Raw genomic sequence first — 12,100 nt, forward strand, 5'->3', positions numbered from 1 at the left:
AGCTGCGGGAGTGTTTCTTCATTTTCGAGTCGATTTCGCGTAGGCTCGAGCTCAGCAGCTCTCTCATCTCGCACGTTCGTGGGAGCATCGTCAACCCATTCGCGTAAATACTTCTCACGCCAGCCGAGAGGCTTCCCCGCGGCTAATAATTACGGCGTGTTCATTGTTCAATCAAGCAAGGACAACTCTCGCGCCATAGCATTTAATAGTACAACCGGCTTCTTTTTGTCCCGGACGCTAATTATTACCAGGCTTGGGATCATAATAATTTAAAACAAAAATCCATAAACGAGGGCGGTTTTTATTACCCAACCCACAACATCAAAACAAAGCCCACACAAAGAAAATGATACTGAAGAGGTGCGGGATCAGTTTGGCAGTATCGAAAAACATTGTAAGACAAAAACTTCAAACCATGTGTCTTTACTAGCACGGGTCTGTAGCACATCGAAATCCACTAGCACAAACGTGGACTGTAGACGTCGATCGACGAGGTCACAAATCAGGGCTGATGTTGGCAAGGTGCCTTCCGAGCTCCTGCTCTTTTTCTCGATCTGAGCGCTCTTCGACATGCCGCCATCCTTATCTTAGGCGGCCCGACAAGACGGCAGCAGGTCTTTTGGAGTGGAGGGCCGAGAGCTTGTTTTTATGGATTACTTCTTGCAGCAACACCCGGATCCGAATGTCCGGCCTATGCGCCTCCCGGTCGCAATCCACATCGCATCTCTTGTTTACCATGCAGCGCCCCTCCGCCTAGCCAAAGTAGCTGTCATCTTCCTATTTGCAGCGCCCGGCGTAAGCTTATGTTGTCTCTATTCAAGCGCTCGGCCAATGCAGCCCAGTGCACTATTTCGGCACACATTACCCTGGTGTCGTTTTATTGGTTTTCGTTGGCGCCCTTTTCGTTGATGGAAGGCTTGTGCCTTAATATTTCTTGCCATGACTCATAACCCTACTGAAGCATTTATAACCAAAACATTTCATCTTACAGTCAATGACACACCTCAGTCAATGTATTCTACAGTCACAGAAGCATATAGGTCAATTTAAGTTTCAAGAAGACGCTGGCGCCTCCACAACCGAACACAGCAACAAGGTGCCTATATTTCCAGAGGCTATATCCTGGAAATGCACGAACAGAAATCACCCAAAAAGGCGAAGCCACCAGATTATTCGTCTCTTTCGCGGCACTGGCTGCGGTGCCACCGTCTGCTTCTTGCGTACCAGCGAGTGGCAGAACGCGGCTTAGACTTGCTCTTTACATTACAAGCCATGAAAGCTTACAGAAACTCGTTCACAGTGTGTCGCCGTTGGGCGAGAGTATGGAGGACTACAGAGATTTCCTCTTTTTTGCTCCCAACAGATCTTTCTCTCCTCAATCAGGGTTGTTCCGTTTTGCACCTTTTGGCCACCAAAATATCGCATCCTGATCACTTGCGACTGGTGTTTTCTCCTCAAAAGCACGGGATAAGCACTGATGCCATTAACAGTGCTTTTCTCCCACGACGCTCTTTGGACGCATAGCGACGCTCGGGAGATACAACTTTACGTAGATTGGTTGTACTATAGCCATAAACCCGGGTTCAACACAAGCGGATGCAATCTTATCCTCAAGCTTGTGAGGAGCGCTTCGGCGCCCCTCGCCGCGAGCTCTCTCCTCGGGCCCTCTCCGCCGCAGGACGCCCACCGGCCGCGCATGGCCTCCGAGATCACCCCGCGAGCGGTTTGCTGCCGCGGGACCTGGGGACGTCGGGGCCCGAGAGATGGCGCTGGCGGACACGGGGCAGCCAGCGGCGAGGTGAAGGAGCGGGCGGGGGTGCTGAAGAACCACGGCGGGGACTGAGACTCTTGGCAGACTGTTTCAGGTGCCGGTTTCGGTGTGTGTCTGGACGCGGACTGAGAATGAGCTCCATGCGAGTAAAGAGTTTTTCATTGTACTCAACGGCAGTGTGCCTCATTTCTGGACGGCCGTAGAGAGCAGGTCCACATCTGGTGCCCGAGCGTGGGGCTGATGTCAAGCCCACCCTTGGACATTTGCTTTCTGCGGCGGCCGGGAAGGGGCCCACTGCGGTTTGGGACGGCATTCCTTTGTTCCGGGAAGGAAGCACCATTTTGGCAGTGGGAGACCAGGGCTTTGAGCCGTATAGATGCATGTTTGTAAATTTGTTTTGAGGCCAGTTTTAGTTTGCTTAGGTTTTGCGATGGCTGTAGATGCCTGACGTTTTTCTGGCGGTCTTTTTTTCTGTTGTTTGGGTAACGGCCTAAGTGATAACATTGCGAGTGTATATAGCGCTTGTAGGGATATTAGTCGCTTATGTAATTTGACGCGTCCCTACTGTAGTTTTCTTGTATTTTAATGTGGCTGTAGTTCAGCCCCGTTGCTCCTGTGTATTGTCTTGGCGTTGCTTCTTTGCTTCCATTGTAGATTTCTGAATGTGGTTTCTTTGTCGCGTTGCGAAAATAGCTAGCGCGGAGTGTTTTGTACCGGCGTGTGTGCAGTTTGGCGTTGTAGACATAGTTCGCTCGCGATGGCCCCGACCACAAGGAGTGAGACCGGACAGGAGAGCCCGCATGGCTCGGTGGAAGACGCGGCGGCGGATGCCGTGTCGCGGGAGACTGCTGAGCAGTTGCAGCCCACAGATCTCGCCTCCATGATGAGGCAGATGACCGCGATGTTTGCGGAGATTACCCAAACGCTCGGTTCGGCGCCGGTGGCCCCCGCCGCGGCGCCATTAGCGTCAGGTTCGCGGCCGCGCCTTAACGTTGAGGTCCCCTCATACTCCGGCTACGGCGATGCGAATTTGGTGTACGAGTTCCACAACTCGATTCCTACCAAACAGGGCTGGGCGCATCGGAGGAGGATGTGCTGAGGCAAGTCCTGCCCGTAGCACTGGTTAAAACCGCTGCGCGGTGGAGGCGCTGCCAGCCGGCGTTTACGTCGATGGCAGATTTTAAGGACCGGTTCCACGCGGAGTTCCTACCGCCCGATTACGAACACCGTATGAGGGACGAGCTTGCCAATCGCACGCAGCACCCTGAGGAGAGCCTACTCGAGTACGTGCGGGCGATGGAGGATCTCTACGAACGGGCCAACCCAGCGGCAGCCGACGCGGACAAAGTAGCACGGGTGTGCAGGCAATGCCACCCGCGTTTTAGACCACACTTGCGGATCCGGAGTTTTCTTAACCTCGAGGCCCTCGCACAGGAAGCGCGCATAGTTCAGGCGGATCTGCTCGCCGAGCTGCGCTACAGGCTGCCGCCGAGGCCCGGAGAATCGCTCGAACCGGGTTGTGCTAGGTCAGGAGCGCCGGTGCCTAGCGCCCATCAGGCCGAAACAATGGCCGTGAGGCAAGAGACTGAAGTGGGAAACTCCGCCACTCTCAGGGCGCTAGACCCGTACTCTTACGAGCAAAGGCGCAGTTCGGGGCTGGAAGACCGCCGATCGGCCCCTCGGGAAAACGCCGGCTTTCGAGGACAAGGGGGAGCAAATGGCGGCCACCGAAACTCCTCTGAAAGAAACAACGCAGGCGTAGGAAGGTGGCAGCAGGACGAAACGGCCCGTTTGTGCTGGTTTTGTCACAAGCCTGGCCACTTTTCCCGTTAATGCCTCGAGAAAATGCGTAGCACGCAGGAAAACTCGGATCGCCGGTTGCGGTGAAGGGTGGTGGCTCGTCGTCGCCGGCGGGAAGCGAGAAGAGGGGGCCAGACAGAGGGGGTGTGAGGGAGCCCCCGGGGCACCCCGAAGCTGGCGTCGACGGGCAACTGGCCCCCTCCGCATGCAGGGCGCAGGGAGAACCCTCTTCGTCTGCCCCATTCATGCGAGTGCAATCAGTAGGTCAAGAACGTTTTTCACTGGTCGACACAGGCTCGACGGTTTCTCTCATCGGGGAAGAAATCTTCGATGCCGGCCGGAGAAGAAGAATCCGGGTCAGGTCCGCTGGGACACCTTTGAGCTTAGCAGCAGGGTCAGCGAAAGCAGAGGGAGCCCTTAGACTTACGCTCACTTTCGACGGCAAGAAGCGCAGGCAGCGTTTTGTTTACTTGCCTGGCTTGTCTTCTTCGGTCTTTCTGGGGAGAGACTTCCTTTCAGAGGACGCCATTGTCCTCGACATGGGGAGGAATGGCTACCAGTTCATACCGCTAACCCAGTTTTTTTCTTTCGCGAACACGCCGATGCCCATTTTACGACCACAGCCGGCAAGCAATCTCTATTGTGCCGCGGAGGGCCAGAGGGATGCGTCAGGAAATATGAGTGTCGAGGTAGAGGCGATTGTCGCATCTTTTGTAGGATCCGATGATCAGCGCCGAATGATGGCGGGAACATTGCTCCCTTCTCGAATTGCTTTACCGAGAGACCTCGCTTGACAAATGTGCTAGAGCACGAGATAGACACGGCTGATTCTCGGACATTCCGGTTCATTCTGAGGCCGATCAGTGCCCATAAGAGGAAGCTCCTCGACTGCGCACTAGATGAAATGATCCAGACAGGCGCAGTGAGACCCTCACGAAGCCGCTTGGCATCTCCTGTAGTCTTGGCACTGAAAAAAGATGGTTCAGTACGACTGTGCGTAGACTACAGAAAGCTGAACGCACTGACCGAGATAGATGCGTACCCTTTCCAGAGCATTCAGTCGGTGATAGATCAGCTGGGAAACGCTCGCTACTTCACTGTGGTGGACGCTAGCAGAGGGTACCTGCAGATTCAAATGTCCGAAGCTGACATTCAAAGGAGCGCATTCACCTGCCACCGCGGGCTTTCCGAATTTACTCGACTACCCTTGTTCATGCGGTTGATGGACATTGTCTTGGGGAACGCGAGGTACAACTATGCGATGACCTACCTGGATGGTGTGGTGATCTATTCAGAGACTTTTCAGGAGCACCTCGTGCACTTGAGTTCCGTTCTGGAACGAATGAGGAAGGCCGGTCTGACGATCAACCCAAGCAAAGTGCAGCTGGTATCATCTAAGGTCGATCTCTTGGGTTTTGTCGTGGACAATGGTACCCTGAGACCGAACGATGAGAAGCTGCAGGCCATGCTTAACCACCCTCGACCACTAGACGTGAAAAGCCTGCAAAGGTTTTTGGGCATGGTTGCTTTCTACAGGCAATTCATACCGCACTGTACGGAAATCGCACGGCCTCTTTACAAGCTGTTGCGTAAGAACGTAAAGTGGGTCTGGGAAAAGAAACAAGAGGATTCCTTCGGTTCTTTGGCTTGCGCAATAGCGGACACGGCTAGTTTGCGCCTTCCCGACCTGAACAAACCGATTGTTTTGCAGACATACGGCAGTGACTACTGTGTGGGAGCTGTTTTGTTTCAGGAACACGAGAGCGAGCTTCAGCCAGTCGCTTTCGCGAGCCGCACGCTCACACTGGCGGAGCGGAATTACACCCTAACCCAAAAGGAGTGCTTGGCTATCATTTTCCCATTGTCGAAGTTAGACATGTACCTAGATAGAGCGGTTTTCACCGTGCAGACGGATAACCAGGCACTGACGTGGCTGAAGGGGCTTAAAAACCCCGCAGGCAGGCTCGCGAGGTGGGCGCTGACATTGCAACGTTACGCGTACACAATCGAGTACCGCCGAGGCTGCACCAACAAGGTAGCTGATGCTTTGTCGTGCGCGGCGCTGGAGGCAGGTGCAAGCGCGGCGAGCAGCCCCGATGGAGGCGCCGGAAGCGCGCTGGCCGAGTTGAGCGGTTTCATCGGCGGCGCGCGCCGCCGCAACAGGGGGAGGAAAGGGCAGGACGAAGGAGTCGAGGCCGACCGCAAAGAGAAAGAGAAGCGGCATCTAGCAGCGGCGATTTCTCGCCCCCCGAGAACAGAGGCAGAAAGGAATCTGTCTTGGGGAGAGGTAGTGAGTAAGGAAGAGCTCATTGAGGCCCAGAAAGCAGACGGTCTGTGCCAGCGGGTGCTGAAAAGGCTAGCGAGTGGCGTAGCTTGCACCGGTAACGCTGAGGGGTTTGACGCGTATCTGCTGGGCGACAATGGCCGATTACTTCGCTACATTCTCCAACTGGACGACGAAGAGGCGGTTTCAACCCCCTTTCGAGTCGCGGTCTAAAGGAAGCTGCGGAAACGGTTCATGCGGCGCTTTTATGACTCAGCGCTGGCAGGATACGGCAGCGGCAGTAAGACTTACGACAAGTTATGCCGTGTCGCGACCTGGCCAGGCATGAGGAGAGACATGCTGAGCTATTCCCGCGCTTGCCCTCTTTGCCAGATAGCGAAGCCGCGCGCTTGGAAGACTGTGGGTTTCATGAATCCGGTAGAAAGCAGCAACCCGTGGCAGATTGTAGCGCGTGACGTAATGGGACCCCTCCCAAGATCCGCGCGAGGAAACCAGTTAATTATAATTATAACAGACCACTTTTCTAAGTGGGTGGAGTTGTTATCTATTAGAGAGGTAGCGTCGGAGCGGATCGTAGAGAAGCTGTTGGAGACACTCACTCGTTTCGGCTTCCCCTCCGACCTGATCACTGACAATGCTTCGTATTTCACAAGCAAAATCTTTTCTGACTGCTGTCCAGCACTGCACATTCGGCACAGGAAAACGAGTCCTTATCATGCTCAGAGCGACATCACTGAGAGGGTGTACAGGAACTTGAAGTGCATGCTGGTTGCGACAACCAAGGAGCATAGGGACTGAGACGCGCGTTTGCCTGAGCTGGCTTTCGCGACGAGGACTACCGTAAATAGGTCAACGGGTTTGGCACCAGGTTACCTTAACTTCGGTAGAGAGATCACTTTTCTGATGGAAAATACGCTGCTGTATGCGGCGGCTGGGAACACCCCTTCTCGGTCGCAGTACGCGGCTAGGCTCCGGGAACGCCTTTGGGCAGCGCAACGCACGGCTCGGGAGAACGTCGACGTGGCGCGCATGGAGCAAGCCGAGCACTATAACAAAGGCCGTCGTCACCTTGTGTAACACATCGGCGACCTAGTGCTAAGGAGAACACACCCACTCTGCAAGGCTGCACGCGGTTTAACCCCAGTGCTCGCACACCAATGGCAAGGGCCATTCCGAATTACGGCGCAGACAACTCTGCTCACGTATGAGATGCAGTCGCTTGAAAGCGATGAGCTGGTGGGTGCTGTGCACGGTAGCGATCTCAAGGCTTATCACGTTCGAACTGGCGATCTAATGACAGAATGGCCGGCGATAGGGTTCGCATCCATCGTTACGACCTGACGGTGCAGTAGTGTCTACCCCCCACGGGTCCGGGTCTCACGTTGTTCTACGGCGGAGCAACCTGCAGAGCAACAGTCACCGCTTCAAGTTCATCGCGCCATCTGTGCGGTGGTGCGAGGCGTGGTTTTGTGCCTGGCCGTTACGATGCCAGCCTAGGCCTGCCGACAGCGGGCCCTCCCGGTGCGACCCGGGAGGTGTTGCCACGGTCCGGGTGGTCCTGCCGCCCTTCGGAGATGCGAGGCGGCTGTGGTTCACCTCCTGGTCGACGGCGGAGTCCTCTTCATGGGTTGGAGGCCTGATGAGCTACTCGCGGAGCTGTAACCCTGGCGTGGAGGCGAAGGTGGGCGCAGAGCCTACAGCTCGTTCGGGGGCTTCGAGCCTCTACGAGCACCCGTCAACCGGGTTTGCCCCGGGCTCATCGCGGCGCCTCCGGTTCCGGCGCCGAGCAGATAAGATCGGGGCACCGGACCCGGCCCCCAGGAGCCTGCTGGTACACAGCGGGGCGGCCGGGCAGCCGTTTGCGGCCCCTTCGGGTGCGGCCACTAATGCCGGCCCGGGGCACGCGCTCGAGTCGCCCAGCCTGACGCCGGCTTCTGACAAGCTGCTTCTGGGGACGGCGCGCGACGCTTGAGGGGAAGAGAGATGTGGGGAGCGCTTCGGCACCCCTCGCTGCAAGCTCTCTCCTCGAGCCCTCTCCGCCGCCGGACGCCCACCGGCCGCGCATGGCCTCCGAGATCCCCCCGCGCATTCTTTGCTGCCGTGGGACTTGGGGACGTCGGGGCCCGAGAGATGGCACTGGCGGACACGGCGCAGCGGGCGGCGAGGTGAAGGAGCGGGCGGGGGTGCTGAAGAACCGCGGCGGGGACTGAGACTCGGGGGGCAGAGTGTTTCCGGTGCCGGTGTCGGTGTGTGTCCAGCCGTGGCCTGATTATAAGCTCCATGTGAGTAAAGAGATTTTCATTGTACTCAACCACAGTGTGCCTCATTTCTGGACGGCCGTAGACAGCAGATCCACCAGCTCAACAGAACAGCAAAGAATTAAGTCTCATGTCACCGCCTGCGCTTCTCGAGAGGTTTCGGTACCTTGGTGAAACTGAAGCACCGTTTCTTGTGTTGTCCAAGGTGTAGTGAAAGCTGCAATTTTAATATTTCAATTGTACATCTAGCTCTAGCTCCAGGACTGCATATAGCTCTAGGACTCTTTCCTTGCCCACACCCTGTTGCTCAGCGAGCACACAATCTGACAGCTCTTCGCTACTCAATCCTCAGCACGCAGCAAGTTCTGTTTATCCTGCTGTGTCCATATTCGGTATTGGTGGTAAACGGTTACACAAGAAAACTACTAAACTATTGCCAGGTTCAAAACAAATATGAATAGAAAAATGAACGCAACAAAGACGGCCCGTTTATAATGATACAAAACACCATCTGTGCAGACAACCAACGCATGGATACGAATACCACAAGGTTGGTGGGGCTATGTTTTTGCGAAATCGAAAAGTGTTTTCAGGCAGGAAGCCGTCCCGGTACATGGCTATCACCGGAGTGGGTTGGTTGCGCCTCAAATTTTATCACACAATTGTGGAGTGTAGACGTCACTCGACGAGATCTGAAGTCGCGGTTCTTCTTGGCGGGGCGCGCTCCGAGCTCCCCCTCGTGTCTTTCAACTCAGCACTCTTGGCACGTCGCCGTCCTCATCCCAGAAGATGCTGGTTAGCGGAGGAAAGGTCCGAAATCTTTCCGTTTTGTGGGAGACCTCCTGGGGCACAAGCAGGGTCCGACTGCCCCGACGCCACGCAACCCGGTCGCAATCAATACCGCCTCTCGGTTTCTCCCACGAAATCGCCCCTCCGCACGGCCACAGTCGCGCGTCTCCCTATCGGTCTGTGCCCATCCGGCGCTCATTTTGTCTACGTTTAAGCGCAGGCACCACAACCAGGTTGAAGATTTTGGCGTATCTAGCTCGGGTCCACTGCTTGGTTTTCTTCATCGTCGACTTCTTTGGAGCGGGTTTCTGCCTTGACTTTCTTCCCAATAAAACACTCTTGAATCAACCCTGCCCAACTTACCAAAGACGAAATAATTCGTGTGGACTACCAGGTTATACATTTAAATATGTTTGCTCGCCTAAATTACCCAAAGTTTAAATACAGAGTAGGCCAATTGTTTTAGGCAGTATAAAGGTAAGATAAATCGTTTAGATTGATGAAATTTTTACATTGAAGGCGTTCCAGCTGCAAACGGGCATCATGTTAAGCCTCGAACACCTTAGCACACGGACATTCGGGGAACAACCCTGAATATAGCCTGCTTTGCACGGTTCAGCGTGCTGGTTTGTACACGAAAAAAAAAATCATGAATTTCTAATTTTTTGGATTCTCCGTAATTAGATTGCAACCTTCCGATAATTAGGACTCTGGTAAAACGTCTAACCGGATTCTCTACCCGCCATGGTGGCTCAGTGACGAAGGCGTTGTGCGGCTGAACCCGAGGGCGTGAGATTGATTCCCCGTCACTACGGCTGGTTTTCTGACGGAAGCAAAAGCAAAACCACTGGTGTGTTTTGCTTTTGACTGCCAGTAAGCCAGTAAGACCAGCTTGACTGGCTTACCGGCACTTTTTATAAGTGACAGCAAGGGCAAGTGATACAATTAGTATTTGCAGTATAGAAAATATTTATACGAAGAATATTCTCATTATCAAAACGTACATTATTGTCTTCAGCGCAGAAGAAAAAAGGGTAAAATTACAGAGCTGTTTGCCCAACCAAACTCAAAATGACAAGAAAAAAGGGCAGCAGACGAATTGATAGTCAAAAACAGGCCGGCCACTGAAGATTGGTACAGGCAGCTGCACAAAATTTATAAAAAATCTAGGATCATTATTTATGGTAAAACACATCCTAGCTCTCAGAGGTGTCACCACGTCTTGGTTCATGTCAATGAAGCAAACGAACATGGAGTAATACACAGTATATAGTGGGAAAACGAATAAACAACAAGATGGTTGGACGTGAAGGACGATCGAAGGTTTTGCTAAAAGTCTGCTTGATTACCAAAAAAAGAAGCGTGATATCAAGAAACTCCTTTTACCACTACTAGCAGGCACTTGAACAACCCCAACAGCCGACATTCAACATACAATGGGCCAAGGCAAACACGAAATCAAACTGAGTCAACAAACAACCGCATTTTAGATGAGAACTATCTCATGGTCAGGGCAATGTCCCTCTCTTGTTGTTGTTGCGCTCCCCACACCCCCACTGCGCCTACTCGGCTTGCTGAACGCCCGGTGGTGTCTTTCTCTTTAATGGCTCCTGGAGCGACAGTGTTGCCGGTGTCTTGCTGGGCCGCCACGAGACGAGCACGCTTCTCTCCAGCGCTAATTCACTGAGCATGCGCGGCTCTCCTCAATTTTCCAGGTGTGCACACGCGGTGGGCGCTACTCCACTTTGCGTGCGCGTCTCTACTCCATTCTCCTTCTCAACGACATATAAGCAGTCGTGTAAACCTGGTGTGCACACGCGCTATGCCACTGCGCATGCGCGTCTCTCCTTCATTCTGCTGGTGTGCAGATGCTCTCCGCGCTATTCCACTGCGCATCCGCATCTCACCTACATTGTCCTCCTACCTGCCGTATAAACCAGACGTGCACACGCACTGCGCGCCGCTCAGTCTTCTTCAAACCCCGTCATCACCGTTTTGACTACGCTGCTGCCACAGCAACCAACCACCCCTGCAGCTTCGCATCCTCCTCTGGGTTCCTCCCACAGGAACATGGCGGAACTTTGTTTGAGCCGCGTTTGTAACATGTGCGCATTGTGCGCATGCACTGCACATAAAAAGCTAGGACACCAATTCTGCACATTGTCCCAACTTTGGCAGCACAAGGACACTAAAAAGACACACAAGTATATTTACGGCTGAGCCACACGCTATATTAATTACGCTAGAACACATAATACGAACAAAGACACAACCTTCCATTATAAACACAGACTCGTTCAGTGTTGTGACAACATTGCGTAATGGGAAACGAAGTATGAATATTGGGCTGAACAGGTTAGCAAAATATATAATGGCAGCCTACGCATTAAAACAGGTCGTAGTCATATGTTGGTTGCCCGGACACAGTGGCATTCCTGGTAATAAACTCGCAGACCAGTGCGCCGCTATGGCAGCCCTTCGCTGAGGCATCGACGTTCAGCAGCTTCCCTATTTTAACTCGAAACCATTCCTTCGAAAGGCAATCCGTGAAAGCTGGCAACAACACTGGCACTCACAGACAGACAACACACTCGACTATATAAAACACCCATTAGGCCGCCGTTACACAGAATAACATAGCAGAACCACGGAAGTTTATATGTGCAGATTATGAATAGGTCATACACTCTCTGCTACCTCGCACCTTTTAAGGAAACACTACCACCACGACGCGACAGGTGCGGACGTCGTCTATCAGTCGCACAAACCTTGGTTGAGTGTGGGTACATGCGCAAGGCAAGGAAGAAGCCCTTTCGCGAACTTCTATACTTACACGATTCCAGTTTATCCATCGATGTTTTTAGCCGACCTACCATTATTTCTAGTAAACGTCATTTCGGTTACCTGGACGAGAAGCGGGGTATTCAGCATGGTATGACCGATAAAGATTTGATTTATTTGTTCATTCGCTTATTCGTTTATTCGTTCATTCGTTCATTCGTTCATTCGCAAATTTGCTTTTTAAACCGCATATCATACCACGTGTACCCTCAGGGACCTCAACGAGTGGGAAACCTATGAGTGTTGATTCATTCTTTGTATTCTTACCGTGTAATCCCAATTCCCCAATTTTATTTTTTAAATGAGTGGCTGTATACGTCCCCACACTAACCTCTTTTAATCTATTCACATTTACAG

At 53.2% G+C, this 12,100-nt stretch overlaps 1 pseudogene; it reads left to right on the forward strand.

Annotated features, from left to right (window-relative positions):
• The first annotated feature begins 2,528 nt into the window (after window positions 1-2,528).
• LOC144143251 (uncharacterized) lies at window positions 2,529-7,827 on the forward strand (annotated as a pseudogene).
• Window positions 7,828-12,100: the final 4,273 nt, after the last annotated feature.

Source organism: Haemaphysalis longicornis, unplaced genomic scaffold, assembly GCF_048455015.1.
Source record: "Haemaphysalis longicornis isolate Haplotype H1 unplaced genomic scaffold, Haemaphysalis longicornis Haplotype H1 scaffold_6, whole genome shotgun sequence".
NCBI classification, from domain to species: domain Eukaryota; kingdom Metazoa; phylum Arthropoda; class Arachnida; order Ixodida; family Ixodidae; genus Haemaphysalis; species Haemaphysalis longicornis.